Source organism: Lissotriton helveticus, chromosome 10 (assembly GCF_964261635.1).
Source record: "Lissotriton helveticus chromosome 10, aLisHel1.1, whole genome shotgun sequence".
NCBI classification, from domain to species: domain Eukaryota; kingdom Metazoa; phylum Chordata; class Amphibia; order Caudata; family Salamandridae; genus Lissotriton; species Lissotriton helveticus.
The window spans coordinates 961,874,669-961,897,568 of NC_136071.1; the positions used below are offsets into that span (position 1 = coordinate 961,874,669).

Consider the following 22,900-nt stretch of genomic DNA (forward strand, 5'->3'; position numbering starts at 1 on the left):
GCAAAACATAGCTAGTTTGTGGCTCAGTGCCACATATGATTGCAGTGATGGTTGTATTGTAGTGAGGCCCAACCCACCATGCCTGGTTGCTTCAGTCGGATTTAGGGTTGCTCATTCTGGACCACTTCAGTATAGGTGAAACTTTTGCATCCAACTACTGCACTTCTATTATCAGTCTCCCACTCTAAACACTGCAGTGCTAGCGGCCTTTTTTAAGGGCACCCCTTAACCTCCCTAAAAATGTAGGTTTTTGAATGATTAGACCTGGCACTGACTACAGAGAAATTGTTTGAGGACGTTTCACAGCTCATCTTTGGCAAGACTCTGGGCCACAACAGCTTCACTGTTGAGATTTTTGAACACCTTTGCCTCCTGCATCTTTTCTTTATTGTTTTTCAAGGCGCCTCAGGATCTGATCCTCCATCTAGCCTGAGGGATCAAACTCTTAGAAGCCTGCACAACAATGTGCATTATTCAAGCCCATTGTTTTTTATTTAATGCGGAAGCCATGGTCATTGGGAAGATCCTAGCTTACTCATATATAATCATAGGAGCTTGTGGATCAAAGTGGGGTTATGAAAGGCAGATCCACACATCAAATCAGATGCCTCCACCGCTTATCTGGTCCACTGACGCTGCCTAATATCGACTTCAAGAATCCCAGAGCCTGCCGGGATTGGAAAGGCAGGCTCTGGGATTACTCAATGAGTCCTTAGACCTGAGCTACTTACCAACTAACTTGAAGGAAGCAAGGGTCACCCCCTATTAAAAAAACCAGGGGCGGATACAACAGCCTTAAAAAACTTCAGGCCCATCTCACAGCTCCCCTTTCTAGCAAAAATGTTGGAACAACATGTCCTGAAAACACTTGCAAAATATTTAGATGACAACCAATTGCTTCACACTAGACAGGCGGGCTTCAGAGCACACCATAGTACAGAGCTGGTGATGGTGTCCGTCCTGGACGAGCTTAGAGTTAGGGCCGATAACATTGACATCTGATTTTATTAGATCTGTCAGCAGCATTCGACACGGTAAGCCATAACATTCTGCTGAACCGTTTGTCGAATCTGGGCATAAAGGAGCAAGCACTTCAATGGCTAAGATCCTTCTTGACTGATCGCACTCAGAGAGTTTAAATGGGTGAGCAGTTGTCGACCTTGGGCTCCCTGACCTGTGGAGTCCCCCAGGGTTCTGCATTGTCTCCACTCCTCTTTAATATCTACTTGCAGCCCTTGGTGGAGGCTCTCACACGCAGAGACTGCCAGGTCTTTAACTATGCAGATGACACCCAACTCCTGGTCTGGCTTGACAACACCAGCCAGTTTCAAGAGTCAGTAAAATATCTACTTTGGTTTACTGTTAACTGGATGGCAGCCAATTCCTTGAAAGTCAACCCGGATAAAACCGAGGTGCTTATTATTCCAGCTCATAATAGCCCTTGGTTTGATCTTTTTTGGCCCTCAAAATTAGGGGTGGTCCCAACCCCAGTGCCAGTAGTAAAAAGCCTGGGACTGAAAATTGACTCGTATTTGTCTAGTTCCTGTCAGGTTTCCTCAGTTGTGGGCATCTGCACGGGCTTACTTAGGCAACTGCGGAAACTTGTTCCTCTCCTCTCTACTTCTGTATTAGAATCAATTGTTTCTGCCACTGTCATCTCTTAACTGGATTATGGGAATGCCCTCTATTTGGGCATTCCCCAGAAGTTCTTGAGGAGATTGCACGTTGTACAAAATGATGCAGCCAGGCTCATTTTTAGACTCCCTAGGAGAACGCGAGCCACTCCATTACTTCATAAATTGCACAGGCTGCCCATTGAACAGCGTGTGCAATTTAAGAGTCTTTGTATAGCCCACAAAGCCATTTATGGGGATGCACCGAAATATATAAACGTTCGAGTGAAAAAGTACGTTCCCGGCCGGGCTCTACGTTCCTCCGAAGCCTGTAGGCTAGCCTCTTCCAGGTACAATCTTAAAACCAAAGGGGGCAGAGCGTTCTCGGTTCTCCTTCAACAGATCATGAACGATCTACCGGAGAATCTGCGAAAGGAATCGGTTCTGCTTTCCTTTAGAAAGCTTTTAAAGACCTACCTGTTTAGAGAGACATTGACATCGGTCTAAGCTCCGCCTCCGCAGTCACTAGACCTTCCTACGCTAACGACCTGTTCTTTCTCTAGAAGCGCTTTGAGACCAGTGGTGATTTGCGCTATATAAAAATAAAATAACATAACATTTGAGTTAGTGGAGTGGAACTACCTCTTTAGTGTTCTAATCCAGAAGGGGTTTATTCCCCAATTTAACTGTTCTCTATCCAAAACCGATGGCTCAGATATGGAAAAACGGGATGCTCTTCCCGTTTTTCCCTGTAAGCGGCACTAGGCAGGGTTGCCTTCTCTCTCTTTTCTTTGGCCATTAAACCATTGGCCCGATCCCTTAGGGAGATAGCGACATCCATGTAGTTGCACTGGGGCGAGGAGATAAAGAACCCTGGTTTGCTATATGCAAATGATCTACTCTTTTATCTAAGCAATCCTTTATCTCCTTGCCCCAAAGTAATGGAATTTCTGAACCTCTTTTGCACGGTTTTGGGCATGCTTGTCAACTAGAGGAAATGTATTCTATATACAGGTCGAGGAAATGTGGATGAGATTCTATGGGACCAGACAGTAAAGCTGAAGCTGGGTGGGTTCACTTACCTGGGGGTGCACATTGCGAACTCAGTCACCTTACCCTGGACAGGGAATATCCCCTCAGTGGATAAGCTGCAGAAAGACCTTATAGACAATAGTGAACATGGTTTCTTTACCACAATTACTGTTGCCCCTCTAAAACTATGCAAATCAGTTTCCTCCGTCGTTCTTTCACTCAGCGTCCTGTTCTGGAGCTTTCTGTGAAGGAAGGTACAACCAGGGTCTCCATAGCCAAGTGTTGCAAGTCCCCATAGGATATCGGATTGGGGATTCAGACATTTTCTCTTACTGCCAGGCCTTCCATCTTATGATGGTTAACAATTGCATTTTTTGCCCCATTTATGACCCCTCATATCTTCTAGAGAGACTGCCAATGGGTGATACAACACAATCACATTGCTTCTGTGGGAGAAATCTGCTTCGAACCGTGCAACCAGCCACTAAATTAGATTTAGATTTGGAAGGATTCTCTCTCAAGTGATTCAGTGGTAGGGCCAATTAGCAATGTACACTCCACTGAGATTGTGGATGCATATTTCCCCTATAATCTCTTTCCGTTTTTATGGGGGGAGACCTTATTTGCATTCTTTTTATTTTTATTTTTTATTAAACAAGACAGCAGGAGGACATTGGTACATTAGTTCTTCACCATTAGACATTAGACAAGATTTCCATACAGTACACAAGAGACAAGCCAAGAGTATACATTACTAAAAAAAAAAAATAGAAATTCAAAAGAAAAAAAACAGTAACGTACGACTTAATACACCAATCTAAAAGTGCTAGTGCTAGTGCAAAACAGTGCAAAGAAAGCAGGCAAGCAATTAATCCAATACATCAATACATCAAGATTCCTGTTATGTTTTATACAACCAACAAGACAAATTAACAAAGCAAGGATATCTTTACCCTTCTTTAAAATGCTAATGCAAAGACATAGAGGGTTGATATTTTGATATTTTTACCCTTCTTTAAAGTGCTGACATAAGAGGTTAACCAATATAAAAACCACTAATAAAAAAGATTAATAAACAACAACGAAATTGCTATGTAATTCGTCAAATATAAATGCAGTAAAGTGCAAAAAGTTGTTAGTTTGAAACTGCAAAGTACTTTAGCAATACTAAAGTGCTAGTGCAAAATTGTGCAAAATTGGCTATATACAAGGAAAGCTGGGAGGACTAAGATAAAACAATCAAATTTCTATTATAGTTCCTATAGCCCTACTAAATTAAAATACATAAACATCAAATATAGCAGAGATATGATTCTAAAGTGCCAGTGCAGTACCATACATTGGTAATACGAGATGGTTCATGAAATGCTGGTATAATAAAACACAAAACCCGCCAATTGAATCAGCAAAAATTATTATTACAATTATTACAATTATTAAAGTGCTGCAGCAGTAAAGTGCAGTGCAGTGCAAAGTAGCAGAGTAAAGTGCAAAAAAAATACAATAATAGCTAGAGTAAAACAGTAGTAAAATATCAATTTCCTTTTATAGATTCCAACTTCTCCAAATATTTCCAATTCCTCTCAAATCTTGTAATCGCACCCACCCTGCCTGCATAAGCTCTCTCGAAATTATATGTTCTTTTCATTTTATTGACCCATTTTAATTTACATGGGATTACCTCATATTTCCAGTTTTGTAAAACCATAGACCGTGCTACAATAGTGGAAATAAAAATAAATGCTTCTTCTGAGTTATTAAACCTATTCCTGTCTTTACAAATACCAAAAAGAGCCACTTCTGCTTCGGGTAATAATATTTTCCCGGTTGCCATTTCCATGTCGGTAAAAATCCCCTTCCAAAAAGATTCTAGTTTTCGACAGGAGAAAAAAATGTGATGCCAACCGCCCTGACCACTGGTTTTACATCTAAAGCATTTATTCTCATATTCAGGGAATATTCTCTGCAAAGCCTCCGGGGTATAATACACCATCCAGCGGGAGAGAAAGGACATTCGTTTATAATTAGCTGCCCGGAGTGCTTTATTTCCTAGCTGACATATGACTTCCCAGTCTTTATCTGACAGAACGCACTGTGTCTTGTGGCTTATTTTATCTAGATGATTAAAAATTACCTGAGAAGGTCCTGAAGGGGCTAGCCTTTTATACCAGAATCCTATACCCTTATGTTTTTCCCCGTATAAGGCGGATAACAAGGCGTTAGGTGAAGTGTCAGAACCCCCTATCTCTTTTCTTATCAAATAAACCAGTTGTAAGTAATCAAAAAACATAAGCCGCCTAGGATATGCTCTATCTATAACCGTTTGCCAGCTAATTACCTTGTGTTGAGTAAACAAGTGTCTTATTTCACAAAATCCGGCTGCTTCCCATTGTAGCAGGTGATTCAGAGATATCTTAAGTCCCATTTTGCCACATTCTAGTAATTTCAAATAACTAGAACCATCTGAGCCACATTTTTTGTATAAAAGCCGTGATCTTGAGGAGTACACAAGCAATGTCTTATATCTTGTTTTCTTGGGCAGCTTTGCAGTTTTTAAAAAGAAAGAAATTTGAGAGCCTGCTTCCTCTAGCATTTTATCTAAAAAGAAATTGTCTCTTGACTGTCTGGTTCTTAATAGTCCTGCCACTATATCGAAAAGGGCTGCTTCATAGTATGTTTTAAAATGGGGGAAAGCCAGCCCGCCTTGGTTGACGGAAAGTTGTACAACCGAGAGCTTGACTCTTGGAGCCTTTTTATTCCAAATAAATCTTCTCATCATAGATTCAAGTTCATTGAAGAAAACCATATTAACTTTAATCGGAATATTACTAAATAAAAATAAAACCAAAGGGAGTATGTTCATCTTTATCAATGCGACTCTACCAATCAAAGTCAGGGGCAATAAGTCCCATTGATCCAGCATGCTCTTTATTTTGTTTTTCATCTTAATATAATTCAGTCGAAAAAGTTCTTGACACTCTATAGTCACGTAAATCCCTAGATATCTTATTGGATCCCGTTTTTCGGCTTGAGACTGAAGATGTGGTGGTAGAAAATTTAGATTAGAATTTAAAATAAGAACTTCAGTTTTTTTCTCATTGATCTTGTACCCCCCAATCTTCTCGTATTCCTTAAGCTCTTTCATGAGATGTAAAATATTTTCTTTTTCGGGGGCTAAATACAGAACGATATCGTCGGCGAACAATTTTAACTTTGACATTCCGACAATAGGGGGTATTATTGCTTCATTGTTCTTTATTTTTATAACCAAAGGCTCAATAAAAAAGGTAAAAAGCAGGGGAGATAAAGGGCAACCTTGCCTAGTTCCGCGATTTATTTTAATATTCCCTGCTTGTCTGGAGTTGACTATAACCTGAGCTGATGCCCCTTCATAAATGTTCTGTAACATACTAATAATCGAGGCCGGAAATCCAAAATAATCCAAGGAAAAAAATAATGCTGATAAATTAACTAAATCGAATGCTTTTTCTGCATCAATCATTAAGATGCATGCAGAAGTTGAATTGGTGTTAAAAAAATCTAAGGCTTGTATCAAATATTCTGTGTTCGCTGCCATAAATCTGCCGGCTATAAAACCAGTCTGGTCTTGATGTATTACTTCCTGTGCTGCAGACACAAATCTTTGGGCCCAGATTTTCATAAAAACCTTGTAGTCCGAATTCAATAGACTAATTGGTCTATAAGAATTTACCTCTTCTGGATTCTTGTCTTTCTTGGCAAAACTGATAATTGTAGATTCTTTAAACTCAGAGGGAACCTTACCACCTCTTCTGATATAGTTAAATACATTTTTCAAGGGATCCTCCAGTTCCTTTTAAAAATACCTTATAAAATTCAATTGGGAACCCGTCGACACCTGATGCTTTTGCTCCTGCTGTTGCTTTTATACTATCTTAAATTTCCAGTGTGCTAATTTCGCAGCTTAATTGATTTCTCCTAGAATCGGAAATTTTGGGAATATTCAAATTATCAAAATATTCCTTGATCATTATTCCCTCCACCTGGATATCTGTGGAGTAGATTCTCTCGTAATGATCAAGGAACACTTTCGCAATTCCCTCACTCCTAGTTTCTGTTCCACCCAGAGGATCTAAAATTTTTAAAATGATGGAAGATTCTTGTCTTTTTCTAATAGAATTAGCCAGAAGTTTCCCCATCAATTGACTATCTTCATAAAGCCTTTGTTGAAAGGCCTTCGAGCTATTCATCTCTTCGAGAGTGAAGAAATCCCTGAGCAATACTTTCGCTTGTTCCCATTTATTAGGTAATCGATTAAGTTTTAACGCATACTCTTTCTCGGCGGCACACTGAAGAACAGCAATTTGTTCCTTACGAACATTTGCCTTATTTGCATTCCACAGTTGAAAGATGTATGTTCCCCAGGGTGCTTTCTCTGATTTTCGGATTAATTAATTTATTTATTTTTATTTTTAGATTTGCAAAAAAACATTGCTCGCCAAAAACACAGTTTTTTCATTGTCTGGGCTGCGTCATGCTAATACAATATGAGGTAGGCTAAGTAATTGGCAGAATTTAGCCTCCTTGAGACTGAGCTCACTATGAGAGTTTTAGAGGAAATGAAATGGGCCCATATCTAAAAATCTTTAATAACCAACACACCATACTGTTGCACCTTACTGTGTGAGACTTGAGTGATGTAGGAGGCGTGTCGGAGGAAGATTGACCGGACACTCTTATGACACCACACTGTTGCGAATCTTCCTGATTCAATTGAAATATTTAGATAGAATGCATTACACAAGTGATTAACCGTTTTAAATGGTAAAGCATACTTCCCTGACATGCCTTCTGTGCCTAAACAGTCAGGATACATTCTTCATACTGTTTGGGCATGCCTGTCCATCGAATAATTCTGGAAGGAAATCTTGAAGTCGATGAGAAAGGTTCAGGGTTGACCAGTTCTGTGCAAAGCAAAATGGACCCTTTTACACATATTTGAAGATATTGATGGCAATCTTCATACAAAACTGTTGCTACACTTGTGATTGGTTATTGCCAAGAGGAACACAGCACAACACTGGAGAGATGTCAACTCACCTCCTCAGAGAGAATGGGTTGCGGGCATGAACAGATGGATGCTGCGCGAAACACCTAAATACAAGCCCAGTAGATGTTCTCATAAGCTTAAGATATGGGATTTCTCGAAAAAACAGGTTCAGTTAGACTGGTGCCTTTTTTGGTCTGACCATAAGGAGTTTGTTATCGAAATATTACTTCTCACTTTAGAATTCTGATTTTTAACAAAGTCTGTCATTGTCATCTGCTGTTAAAACTTCGATTTATGCAAGTAACTTGATAGTTCTAGTAGACTCCCAATGTATCCTATGTGCTTATGTTTGTAATTGCATCATTCAATGACAGTAAACATAGTTATTAAAAAAAAATCCCCAAACTGTCCTATTTTCCAAAGTGCCATCTAATGACCAGGAATTAGTGGGCTGCGCTAGTTCCAAAAAGTGTAACCATAGACTCTGAAAGATCCATCATATACCCGTAAGGTACAGATACTAAACCTAACATATGATTCATGTGCAAAACCAGAGATGGGGGCTTTACTAGGTAACTTGCAAAGTTGTCTGGCCGCAGAATTCTGGACCACTTGCAGCTTTCGAACCACCTCCTTATTGGCTCCTAAAATACAGGACGTTGCCATAGTCCAGTCTGGGCACCATTAAGGCTTTGATAACTGTTCTATGCGTGCACTTAGGCAGCATCCAAAGTATTTTTTGAGCCATCTTAGGATTGTGAAACAGGTTGAGGCAACCATAACCACTTGCTACCTCATAGAAAGTTGGTCATCTATGATTATGCTGAGATTTCAGACTGTTTGTGATGGTTTAAGATCGCCCATTTGAGACGGCCAATGTTGGGGACCCCAAAGATCTTTATTTCTTCCAAGGATAAGAACTTCGGTTTTCCCCCCCGTTTCATTTCAGCCTGTTGGTATGCAACCAGCTAGCTATCTTTTGCAGCCCTACCTGGAGAGATGACACATTCGATGTCTCCTTGGTAGACAGGGAGAAGATTAGCTGGGTATCATCTGCATATGAGAATATGGTCAACCCGCCTTCCTCAGCAATTGTGGCCAGGGGGCTGACATAGATGTTGAAGAGTAAAAGGCTTAGGATAGATTCCTGTGGCACTTCATGCGGGAAGCATGGGCCTTGGAACTAGCGGATGGAGAGAAAACCTGAAAGGTCCTGTCGGCCAGAAAACTCGACAGCCATTTGCGAGCTGATCCACCAATACCCCTAGAGTGTAAAGCGTGTAAAAGTGCAGTGTGGAACACGGTATTGAATGCAGCACTCAAGTCAAGCAGTATAAGTGCCATCGTTTCTCTCATGTCCAGACGTTTGCGAAGAGATTCTGTGATGCCTAAGAGCGTGGATTTTGTAGAGAAGCCTGCTTCAAATCCTGATTGTGATGTGTGAACGATTTTTTGGGAGTCCACAAACTGCATCAGCTGCTGATTGATATATCTTTCCAATATTTTAGAAAAGGCTGGGAGTAATGCAATCGGGCAAAAATTAGAAGGTTCAGCCGGATCAGCATTGGCTTTTTTTAGCAAATTTAGGACCATGGCATGTTTCCCAGCTGTTGATACTGTTGCTTCACGTAGTGACGCATTAAGCAGTTCCAAAATAACATTAAGTAGAGGTAATTCCAGTTTTTGAAGAATGGAAATGGGTCCTTGGGAGAGCCAGATTTAAGACTAGTAAGGATGCAGCCAGTTTTCCAACGTCTTACTGGAGGTTGCAATAGTGGCCTGTGTCGTAGGAGCAATGGTGCAGCCTGATGTAGATGCATTGATCTTTAATTGCAACTCCGCATTAGTTGGCGTGGAATTAAAGTCAGTATAGATTTTATCTATTTTATCAATGAAGAACTCAACCAGATGTTCAAATTGCGCTACATTTAGCTCAGGTGACGAGGGTTGGCAAGATGTGCCTGACAACTCTTTTGCTATTTTAAATGGGACTTTAGGATTGTTATGAGCCAATGTAAAGATGTTTTTTGTGTGCTCAACACGAGCAGCTTTACACAGGACATGATGAGCTTTTTTTGCCAGTTTATACGTTTGTTTGGATTCTGGCGCATAGTCCTTCCTCCTCCGTCTCTCCAAGGCTTTACATTGTTTTTTTTTTATTTTTTATTTTTCGGAGAACCAAGGGGCAGGGGAACGATGATTTTTCAATTTTTTTATTAGACGTAGGAAGACATGCATCGATAAAAGTTCTTAACCAGGTATGAATAGTGTCAGCATCCGCTATATTGGTTGAAGGGATAGCCGGAATATTGTTTAAGAGTTGTTGATTAAGTCGATCAACATCGAGATTCTTCCAGTTTCTGAACCCCTTTTTGAAAGAAGAGGTAGAGTGATTTTTACACTGCATCTCCATTTTTACCCTCAATCAGACCAGAAAATGATCTGACCAGAGTATAGGGAGGGCTGCCTGGCATGAAACATTAGCTAACTTGGAGAGAATGGGGTCTAGTAGATGTCCTAACTTATGAGTCGGACCTGAGTTATGGAGTAGAACATTCATGGCTTCCAGATCAGCAATCAAAGTGGAGCTGATACTACATGTCGAGTCATCAAAATGGATGTTTAAGTCTCCCAAGATAGTGAGGTTAGTAGCTTCCACCAGCAGAGGGGCAATAAGTTCAGGGAGCATCGAAGCCCATGAACCTGCTGGACCTGGAGGTCTATAAATCAGGATCCCAGAGAAGGTCAATTGGGATCTACAGCGGGAGTTTAAAAGAGCTGGCTTCACAGGCTTTAAAGGGGCAGTCCTCCCATTTGCAAGTGTAAGAATATTTAAATCTAAGTGCAATTCCCCCTTCAATTTTATCTATCTGATCCTTTCTAAGGATTGTGGAGTTGGGAGGTAGGGCGATTGCAACATCGGGTCCCGAGCTCTCATTCTGCCATGTTTCCGTAAGGAAAATGGCATCAGGTTGTGTGTCAAGTAAGAGGTCATGAATATCTTCCTTATGCTTGGGAAGCGACCTACAATTTATGCTAAAAAAAGTGAATTCCTTTAGTAGAGCAACCTTATTTATGACAGCAGAAGCCATCAAAGAGTACAGGTTCATAGGGGTAATACTAGTGTCAATATGATTCCTACTGGGTGGTGTAGTAAGTGAAAAACCACAACAGCAACAGTTAGAAGCAAGACTTCCACGTTTTAGGGACTTGCAGTTAAATTTATGCTTTGGACGCAGGTCAAATAGTAGTTTTCGAGAGTAAGTCCTTATTATTTTGGGAAAAGAGGCAGGGGTTATGGCCCCTGGTCCCGGCCGGCCGCGGACGGGCGCAGACGTGTTTGCCTTTGGCGTGCCGCCGGCGTGTCCGTTTTGCGAAGCGTCTGCCATTTGAATTTATACTAATTAACCAGCAGATCATCAACCAGCGGATCCCCGCCTCCTCGCACCTCTAACCCGGAAAGGCTGTAACCGCGGCTCCCTCCACAACAACCGGGAAATCCTGTGGTGGACCAGGGAGTATGCGGTGAGAAAGCGGGTGTCAAAGGTGAACAGGTAGGCGCTAAGATGCAGACAATACGATTTGTGTAGTTTAAAAATGTCGCAAGTGAAAATTAAAATTCCTAAAAGAGACGTTATTCAGGATTCTTAGTTGCATATAATAGTTACGCTTACGTTTATTAAAAGGTTCATTTTATCAATATGTAGCTCTGCTAAGATCCAATAAAGGAGTACTTTTTTTTGTTAAATTATTGTGAAATGTGTTCCCTTTGAGCATTCCTGGTAGCCAGGACCAGGATACCTCTTTGCTATTCCTATTAGGGATGGACTTTTGCAGGGTCTTAACTATTCCACCTTCAGAGTTGACCGCAACTATTACTGAGTGTGCAGCATTCTGAAGATTCAGTAGGTGTTCATGTGATGTATTAAAACCTGTATTACATACCTCAGTGGCATTAGTTGCCCCGGGGCATCGATCGGAAATTTGGATTGAACTGACAACCCATCAAAACTTTATTTGTGAAAAATGTTGCAATTACCCTAGATTATTGAAGGAACTGAGCTTGACCAGAATTTGGCTTTTGCTTTAGACAGATTGCACTCATCAGTGAATAGAACAAACTTAATTTCAACCGAATACCAAGATTGTAGGATGTGGATGTGAGGTTTGATGGTTGTGGCAAGTACAAATCCTGGATAGAGCTGGTGTTTATGCTATCATTTCCTTCGTGTACCAATGTATCCCTTTAACCTTTAATGTTGTGAATTTCTGCTGCAAAGTAGATTGAGCCATTTTGCTGAAACAGGATTAGTCTGAATATTGTGGAATTGAGTAGACACAGAAAAAATCACTAGAATCAGTATTATTTCCAATGGTAGAGCATTCTTCCTTATTTGTGTTTCCTTTCTGATTGCTATTTTTCAAATCTAATTGACATTTTCTCTCTTTTTTTTATCAGATTCTGTTTAAAGGGGCTGTGCTTTACATTTAAACTGTCTCTTAAAAATCAGAAAACACAAAGTAGGAACATCAGCTTGAATAGAATGAGAAGCATTTGATATTACATGCTCTTCTAAAAATAGTTTACACAGAGAGTATATTTTCTCTGTATCGTTTTCTCTCGGAGTTGTATGCTTCCCCAGAATTGCTTTCGCAGTTTGAATGACCATGTACCTTTTATTTAGATTTTTGACAGTTACTGACACAGTACTCTGCTTGTGTGCTAAATTATTTAGAATCTAACAGCTTTACTATTAGATTTATAGGGCCAGTAATATCGTGGATAAAACGTCCGATGTGTGGTCAGGTTTAAGAGCCTTTTCCCAGAAATTTTAGAATAGAATCTAGAATTATTTAAAATGCTTGCAAGGCTTCTGGTAATTGAACATAATCTCCATGCGTACTTAGGAAAGTCTGGTGTATTCAACGTTTTTTTCTGTGTGGAAGAAACCTTCACTCTAGGTACTTTGGAAAGTCCAAATATTTATTTTACCTATTTTATTAGGTGTTGAAGGAACTGGACAGTCTACTTCTATATCAGGCATGGTAAAGTCCATGTAGATCATACTCAGATATGTCTTACCGGATTTATTGGCATGGACTTAAAATCTTCCAACCAATGATACCAAATTGCTTCCTGTTACAGAGGCTGTTGGCAATTCAGTAGTGGTACCAGTGCTGCATACTCTCATGGTATGAGACTGGTTCCTTTCCACATACTTTATCAACATTTTTAGGGAATATGATCCTGTTTCCTTCACTTAATTTAGGGAATAACATAGGGAATGGAGCTAGACCCACAAACACACCAACATGCAGGCATTTGCTCCACCTCCCCTTTTTGCCATGAGAAATTGTTTTAAAAAATATATATATTAGTCAAACTCTGTTGTTTTTTTTATCTCTCATATTGAGTTTTGAAGGCTTGATAGCACTTAAGACAGTGCCTGTAAAGGAGAATGGTAAGTTTGAAGACAGTTGAGCTACATAGAGAGCACAAATAGTGAGTGCAAGAGAATGATATATTTGACCCAAAGCTTAAGGTTTTAGATTATATGGTTTTCCTAATACCATGTGCTGCAGCAGTTGCCGTTGATAGGAGAGTGCTGTGAAAATTGAATTGGCAGCACCCGTATATATATTTTAGTCAAATCTGAAAAGGCTAGGGGTGATGTTAAATTCTCACTATCTTTTTTCAAAATGCATACACATTTCTTTCTGCAATCACCCTTCATTTTGTGAATTGTGCCTGTGAGTTGTTTCCTCATGAAATTAGGTACACAATGCCCAGCATGGGAGAGGGAAATCCCCTGGAAATTGTGAAGTGAAACATCTTTGTTCGAATGGGCCTATTTAGCATCACCCCCATCAATAAAAGTGATCCTTCCATGCAAAGTGGAAGCACGCACCTGATGGCTCAAGGGAGACTTCTTTTGAACTTTAGTGGTCCTAAATCGCAGGGCCAAGGTTAGAGGGAAGAGGTAAGGTAGAAAGGTGTTCTCCATATTGGAGCTCACCATCTTCATATTAGTGTTTTTTGCGCTCTGGGCTTCTTGAGTGTTTTGTAAAAAGCTACAGTGTATTTGAAATTGTGAAACCTTTTTCAGAAACACTTTCCAGGTTTTCCCACTCAATAACTTCAAACTTGATAATGATATTTTTTATTTTACAAAGGTAAACACATCAGTAGGACCAAGAACCAATTTCTGTCCCAGCTGCAGTCACATTCTGATGGTCCTCTGAAGGGGCGTAGGTCTCATTCAACCGCAATAAAGCCCTGTGTTTTTTCCATTTCCCATAGAACTACATTAATTGGTCTTTTTCCAGTACATTCCTATGAGGTTTTTTTTATCTTCAGAAACTTGTGATCTCTTGCGATCTATAACTCATTATTATTGTTTGGTTGGTTATTGCACCTACTCAACATATATTTTCTGAACATGCCTTACTGCTTGTACCAGGCTACCAAGGAAAAGGGCTCAATGCAGAAGCCATTGCTATGGTCTCCTAGGAACTAAATCACTGCTCACATCAAGATGGTACCCTTGCTCTCCTACTCCAGACTGGCACTTTCCAAATTTCTAAATATTGAAAAAGTTGTGTGCCCCATTTGGACTTGCTCCTAAACTGCTGCTGTGTGCACCAAGCAAAGTAAGTCTAAACGTGCTAAATCCCTCCAGTATTACCAGGGTGCATTTAGCAACAATATGTGTTTACAAAGAAAATCTCCGTCAAGTTTTTTTAATGTATTTTAATACTCCTACTTGTGGCATCTCGCACATGTACTAGATGTGCAAAGTGCGATCTTTAAAGAATTACGGTTTCACCACACCTTACACAATGGCATTTTATGCATGATGCATATGGAAATCTTCGTCAATCACTAGTACATGGACATTTTGCACAGCTGGGCAGTTGCAAGTGCTACAATCTTATAATAATAAATGTGGCCTTCGAGAATTGACTCAGAGAATTGGCGTTTTATTTCCTTGCCTGAAAACCTTCTATCCTCTACCCTTAAAACTCAGTCAGTCTGACCCAGTTCTAGCTAAATACCTCCACCCTCAAATGCAGTTGTGACTTTCATTCTCTTGAAATGCGCTGAGTGACTCTACGACTCATTCCTACTTCTCTCTCCCTCCTCCTCTCCAATATTGTACTCCATTTGTGTCTCCTGTGGCGTCAGGGGACTAGTGAAGTATAGACGTGGAGTCCCTCTCTTTCCATAAATTCCGATTATTCAGGATCGCCACATCTTGTTGCTGTCAATATGAGCAACAGCCAGGCGGACAGCACTCTGTCGCTCAAATTTTCTGCTTAGTCTGAAGAGTGCAGCCTGGCCCACGGCATAATCCTGTCTCTGCTCACCCAAGCAGGGTTCCTCATATTGCTTGAGACCAGGCCTGAGGTAGCTTCCTGGGTTCCTTTGGGGTGCCTTATTAACATAGTTACTGTGATGCTTCAGGTCTAACCCACTGTGCTCTCATAAACTTCATCCACTGTATGCATCCAGGAGGAACTTTCTACCCAACTGGAGACATGATTGGTGTCTCAACAAACCCCTTCCTTCCGGATCTATGTGCGGACATCTGGCCTTCTCCAGCGACCTGGTATTGCACCCCTACAATTCCCCATTTGATGCATACCTGCCTGTACAAGGACAGACGCTTGCGTCAGGTCATTTCTAAGCTGGGTGGCGGAGAGCAGTGTGCATGTATGTGCTACAAACAGCTGATTTTCTGCTCTTTGTCTGCCCTTAGCGGCACAGAAAGGCCCCCCTTTTTGACAGATGAATTTTGGAGTGTGGTTCAATTAGATCTGGTGACAGTACTTCGGCATGCAGAGGGAAGACTCAGTTGTTAATGAGTGCCTGGAAGTCTGTTGGTTGCTTAATAGTGACCGTGCTTATTAGATGGCATCATTTTCAGAGTTATTTTAAGGTGGAAGACCAAGGCAGAGATAACAAATTGCAAGATTACTTTTTTTCAGGCTTGTTTTTTAGTGTCTGATGACAGGCAGTTTTAGCTGTCTGTTGGTAATTGCGAATGTCACTGATCATCCTTGAGCACTGGCATATCACATATGGTAACATGTTTCCACACTCACACATTCATATTAGGGCATTGTTGTATCATAAAGTAATGCGTATAATTTAACTTGCATGCATTACAGGCACCACCATGGTACACAATGTGTATTACAGACACTCAATAACAATGCAAGCCAGACACTTTGCATTTACTAACGCTTTTTAGCCATGCTCCAGATCTTGCCAATTTGTGGCCCGAGTAATTACCAGTGGTTGAGATTAATTCAAGCATCCCACCCATCACTATTTTGTTTACTTCAGTGCAACGGGTTTGCTCAGACTTGGGTCCTGTGCTCACATTGCTAGGGGAACCAAGATGCACCTGACTGATGTAGCCCAACAGGGGTGAAACTGGTTTTGGATTGCTTGTGTTCCATTTTAGCGAAGACCTGGCTTGACAGTTCAGGCTGGACTGTTCTGATTGATACAGAATAAAGGTTGATTCGCATTTGGCTGGTTTTGATATGAGGTGGCATAGTGGGGGGAAATGTTTTTGAACTGGGACGCAGACTGAGTAATTACCAATGGGTGAGATGAATTCAAAATTTGCAAACGTTCGTGACAAGAATTTTCAATTCTATTAAGGACTAGGAGGCGAGGATTATGCTTTCTCATTTCTTTAATGAAATGCTCAGCAGCCAATAAAAAACAACCAAAACTTTCCCATGAACACTAGGGAATGACCATAGAGACTATAGTATAAAAGGTCCTAACATTAGTCCTTCTTCCTCTTTCTTTGTGGAAACAGTTCCAGTTCAAAATAAAATCCCATGTATATCAACAATAACAACTCCAAACACGCCGCAGAAATCCAAAGGATCTTGAAGTAGGCAGCAGAAGAACCTTGGGTCCATAAACCAGGAGAAGATTGAAACTGTGGAGGAGGATGGTCAACATCACTTCGGATCTGAACCTGAAAGAGACACATAGCCGTAACATCCAAATAATGCAAGAGAGTCAAATGCAATCCAGGGGGGGGGGGAAACAAGGATTAAGAGATTTGCAATGTCATTTAAACAGAGTACAGTACAACACAATGCAAATAAAGTACTATGGGTGGGATAATCCTCGCCTCCTAGTCCGTAATAGAATTGAAAATTCTTGTCACGAATGTTTGCAAATTTTGAATTCTATGTCAGGACAGGAGGCTCCGATTATGCTTTTTCAAAGCTGATCCACCACCACAGAAGCAACATTAGCAATAGGTTTGTAATAAAACGTTTTGAAAACTGAATCAGAAGACCAATCTGCGGCCTTCATAATATCAAACAGCGTGACACCCAAGGAAAAAGCTTTAGAGGCCATTGCCCCTCGTGCAGAATGCGCACCAAACACAGACACATCAATGCCCGCCTCGGACATAAGCCACCGTACCCAGTGCGCCAGAGTAGCTGGAGTGACAGGGCGAAATGGTTTCTGTAAGGCAATTAACAGTTGACCCTGCATGTCCGAACGGAAAGAAGCAGTACTTACCTCATAATCCTTAAGGCACTGCACAACACAAAGGTTGGGATGAGCGGGGAAAAGAAGAATACGTAATGGAAGTAGTATTAGACTTAGTTCGCCTAGAAAGGCGAAAAGTAACACCCTCAGGAGTAAAACTGCGACCCGCAAGATCTAAAGCGCGGACATCTGACACACGTTTGCAAGATACCAGGCATAACAACATTGTCAATTTAGCAGACAACTGCTTACAGGATAACAAGAGATTGGAAGGCCAAGCCTCCAAGAACCTTAGAACAATGGAAACATCCCATAAAGAGACATACTTAGGAGTGGGAGGTTTCGCAAGACGAATCCCTTTAAGCAATTTGGAAATGAATGGGTGCTCACCCGCAGGCTTGCCATCAATGTGGATGTGGCCAGCTGAAATAGCGGAACGGAAGCTATTTACCGTCCTATAAGCGAGGCCGGAGGTGGCCAGTGAAGCCAAAAAATTAAGGATCAAACTGATATCCGCTGAAATGGGATCAACTTCCCGTTGAGCACACCAATCACACCACCGCTTCCAAGCACCTTGATATCGTTTGTGAGTATTGGGAGACCAGGCCTCACTAATGAATTTGGAAGCGTCGCTAGAAATGCCCGGGATCGTCCAGCGATCCCCGAGATTCGCCACGCCAGCAGCTGAAGAGAGCTGGATAGAATCAGAGGATGTGGACCTCCGAGGGGATCCAGTAAAAGATTCCACCTCTGGGGAAGGAGGAAAGGAGGCTCGCAACACATTTCCAGTAGAACCGGGAACCACGCCTGAGCCCTCCAGAGAGGAGCAATCAGAATCAGATCCGCTCGAAACCGTTTGGTGTAAGCTAGAACTCTGGGGAGCATCATGAATGGGGGAAACGCATAGCACAGAGTCGAGGGTCACTGCTGAAGAAAAGCATCCGTGGCCAGGGCTAGTGGATCCGGTCTCCAACTGTAAAACTGTGGTAGTTGCGCGTTGAGGCGAGAGGCAAACAGATCCAAGTGACACTGGCCCCACCGCCGAAGAATGGCACGGAACACTCGAGGGTGAAGCCTCCAGTCGCTGAAATCCCGAAGGTGCCTGGAGTGCCAATCCGCAACTTGATTGTTGCGACCCGGGAGATACTCCGCAATAACAGTGATCTTCCGCATGAGGCAAAAATGCCAAAAATCCTTGGCTATCTCCGCCAACACTTTGGACCGAGTCCCGCCCAGCTTGTTGACATAGCGGACTGCGGACACGTTGTCCATGCGGAGAAGAATACAGCAACTCGCCTGAAGGGGGGAGAAACACTTGATCGCAAACGAGCCTGCTAGGAGCTCTAGACAGTTTATGTGGAGAGACAATTCCTGAGGGGACCAACGACCCCCCGTCGAGACAGACCCGCAACGGGCTCCCCAACCCCATCGACTGGCATCGGATTCTATCACCAGTTCCGGCGACGCACCGAACAGGGCTCGACCATTCCAGGCCTCCATGTGGTCTAGCCACCATTGCATCTCCCACCTCACCTCTTCTGTAAGAGGGATCTGGTCCGAATATCTGAGGCCTTTCCGGAGATGCTGGATCTTCAGTCGTTGCATCGCTCTGTAATGCAGAGGGCCTGGAAAGATCGCCTGAATGGAGGACGCTAACAGACCTACTACACGTTCCAACGATCTCAATGACACAGTCTGTCTGTAAATAACAGATGTCAATTCCCTCTTGATGTAACGGATCTTCTGACCGGGCATGAGAAGTTGACAAGCAACCGAGTCTATCTGGAAACCCAGAAAATCTATAGTTTGCGCTGGAGTCAAAACAGATTTCGGAATGTTGATTAGAAAACCGAAAGACTGTAAAAGTTCGATGGACCACTCCAGATGTTGCAGAAGTCTGAGTGGACAATCCGCCATAAGGAGAATATCGTCCAGATCAATAATCAATCTGACCCCCCGAGATCGCAGATGTTCCACAACCGGTCTCAGCAGTTTCGTGAAGCACCATGGTGCCGACGAAAGGCCGAACGGGAGAACCTGATATTCGTACCAAACCCCCTGCCACTGAAACTGGAGAAACCGACGATGGGGTCTGTAGATTGGTATCGACAGATACACGTCTTTGAGATCCAGACGGACCATCCAGTCCCCTTCGCGTAGGAGATCCCGCAATAGATGGATGCCCTCCATCTTGAAGTGCCGATAGACTACCCCTCCGTTGAAGTCTTTCAGGTTGAGAACCAGGCGAGATCCGCCCCCTTTCTTCTCGACCAGAAAGACTGAGCTGGCAAACCCTGCCGGATGACGGTCGGTTCGAAGAATCGCCCCCTTCTGGAGAAGAGCGTCGATTTCCTCGGAGAGACAAGTTTGATCCCGAAGGGAAAACTTTAAACAAGGAGGAGGATGGTTTGATGCATAGGGTGATAGAACTCTATCTTGAATCCCTGTACTGTTTCTAGCACCCATGCATCGCTGGAGATCATGCGCCAATTGTCAAGAAAACATTGTATTCGACCCCCCAATATCACATCGCATGCATGAATTAGGCTCACCTGCAGAGTTGGAATCCTGGAAGTGACCTTGCTGTCCACCTGATCGACCCTTGCCATACTGTCCCTTCCCCTTGCGGGAGGGATAAAAGTTGGCCCTGGTGGAGTATCCGGTGTCGGAGGCTCCTCCACGCTGAGAGGTGTTACCTCGCTGGGACTGGTTGGCAGAACCGCAGCCGAACGAGCGTCCCCGATGTCGTCCGGCCTTTGCAAAAACCGGACGCATAGCCCAGCGCAAGGATGCCTGCGCCTTGTCAATTCCACTGAAGGTGGAGACAAACTTTGTGAGTTATTTTAAGAAAGGTTGCCCAAACAAGAGACCTTGAGCATCAGGACCAGACTCCGAAGTTGCCAGCTCGGACAGCTTAGGATCCAATTTCAGAAGAATCGACCTGCTCCGTTCTGCTGACATAGCACAATTGGCGTTCCCCAATTGGCAGATCGCTCTTTGGGCCCATTCAATCAGCTCGTCCGGGTCTACAAGGGCTGAGGCCTCCTTTGCCTGAAAACCCAGATCCAAAATCTTGGTAAGAGGCCCAAGCATGTCCAGCAACTTGTCTTGACAAGACCGCCAAGACCGGTCAAGGCCCTTCTTCGGGTCCTTTGCATATTTCTTTAAGTACGTGACCATCATCGGGTCAACCTCTGGTGTTTCAGCTAAATGGTCAGCGAGGTCAGGTCTCGGGCATTCGGAACGGAGCCTAGCACGAACCGAAGCCTCAAAGGGTTGTCGAATACGCGCCTGAATATAGGCGGCAACAGCAGGTGAAGGGAACCAGGAGGATGAATTCGGATGTAATATATCCGCTGGTTCAAAATTGAGTACTGAAGGACGTTCCGGAGCGTCCACAAAATGTTCTTTACAGACACGCTTTTTTGGCGGGGGTGAAGTATGGTCCGAAGATGCAGAGGAATGAGCATTGTCGGAATCAGTATCCTGAGGTGCAGAAGCTCTGGATGGCGCAGCCGCCAAGGTCTTAGCCAGTCTCTGGAAGTCAGATTTATGAGGATTAACTGGTGACTTCGTGGATTTTTTTGTTGCAGGCAGCCAACCTTGTTGCTGCGCATACATATTTAAGTGACGCTTTAGGGGATTAATTGCACGTACCAGTGCTTTATTAACTGACAGTTGGACTCCTTTATCCAACTCTTCCACCAAGTTATGCTCCAAAGAGCCGTCATCCTCGTCCCCATAGTAGTAGTCATCATCTGCGTCAAAGTATTCTGCCATTCTACACAAATGTAGCAAGTAGAGCCCACAAGATGACTTACAATATATATATATAGTGTCAAAACACAAGAGAAGGGGGAGTGCGAGAACCCCACAGCAGGCTTTAAAACAGAGCAGGAACAAACCTGACCCCAACTGAGTTCAAACGTGGAGGGAGCAAAAAGCCTGCACAGTCCAACACTCTAGGCAGAGCCTATGCTATAAAGTTGCAACCGAAGCCTTCACTAGACTCCAGTGTCACACGGGGTTAACAATTGACGCAGACTGTGGGCATGGGCGTGTAAACGACCTCGTCACTCAACCAGCGCTGAGGAGAAAAATCCCCCAAAGCCGGAAATGAAGCAGCGCGCATGCGCGACCGCTGTCTGCCTCCAATTACCGTCTCGAGAGCGCTCGCGCTCTCCGTGTGAGTCGGAAACCCCTGCCCCCGCTCCACAAAGGTCAAGAGGCAGCAAGCAAGCGCCCTGACAAAGCGGAGGTGAACACACGCTCCGGGAAGAGAAAACACACCGAACGAACGGCAGACGAGAGCACACAACAACGAGACGGAGTCGGAAGAGCTCCAATGAAGCGCGAACGCAGTGTGCTACAGCAATACGCTAATGAGCAGAAACAAGCAATAAGAAATGCACAGTAAGCGTTCAACAAACAGTAAGCACAAATAGATAAAGCACTTAACTGGCTGTGGAGCAGCAAAGAAAGAGGAAGAAGGACTAATGTTAGGACCTTTTATACTATAGTCTCTATGGTCATTCCCTAGTGTTCATGGGAAATGTAGTTTTGGTTGTTTTTTATTGGCTGCTGAGCATTTCATTAAAGAAATGAGAAAGCATAATCGGAGCCTCCTGTCCTGACATAGAATTCAAGCATTGCACCAATCAATTTTCGATTTACTTCAGTCAGGCAATGTATGAGCCTACTTATTTGCTTAAAATGTTCAAATATGACCGTATATGTATATATCTACAAACAGACACATGTATGTACATTCAACACACACTTCACGATTACCAGTAGTAGGTAGCCTCACCAGTTTTATCTGTGTGCACTAGTGTGCTGCCTTAAATATAAAATCTAGAGACGCCCCTTGCCATCCGAGGTAAGAAAGGTGAATTTTGGTAATTAACGGGATTCATCATGCATGCATGCATACATACCTACATTATACTTGGTACACAATTATGAAAAATACTTAACTCATGCGTAAGTAAGCAAGGTTTACATGTGCTTAAAGCATGCATCGCTTTTGAGCTTGTGTTGCAATATTGAGTGTCTTTTATTTATTATGGGTTCACTGTTAAGTCAGGTTACATTGAAAGTGCGCCTGCCTTGACAAATTAAATTAAGAACCAAAATTCAGCCCTAAATAATCCATGCCAAAACAAGATTAAAACTGCCTCGTAAGAACAGCCATACAAGTAGCAGCAAAACGAGACTAAAGTGCACATAGCTGTAAAGTGAAGCTTCTTAGTTGTGCTCTCAAAAATGTTGGCAGGAACAGCTGCAGCGGTGGGGCCGAGTTGGGGGGGGGGGGTCGAGTTTTGGAGATTTCAGAAGTTGAGGGAAAAATTAACTATTTAATTTTCCCTCGTGGTCGTCTGTCGAACTGCCCCCCCCTCCCCCACCCCAAAAAAAATCCCGGCCTCACCGCTCTTACCTGCACAGGTCGCTCCTGGGCAGGAGTATGCCTGGAATTCCAATGTAAATTAACTATAAAGTAATATTACAAAATGTCCTATCCCTGATACAACTACAGTAAAATACAGTACCATCCTACAAAGATATACAACCAGATTCATCAATGTCCCGTTTTGCGAGTCTTTAATAGCGATTATTAAGGAATCGCTATTAAAGACTCGCAAAACGGGATTCATGTAGAAATCGCAAATACAATTGCGATTCCTACAGCTTCCT

At 42.7% G+C, this 22,900-nt stretch overlaps 1 protein-coding gene across 1 annotated transcript in view; it reads left to right on the forward strand.

Annotated features, from left to right (window-relative positions):
• The window catches only part of LOC144784683 (pituitary tumor-transforming gene 1 protein-interacting protein-like), a 142,657-nt gene that overhangs the window by 115,746 nt on the left and 4,011 nt on the right, over positions 1-22,900 (forward strand). The gene's annotated exons all lie outside the window — the stretch shown is intronic.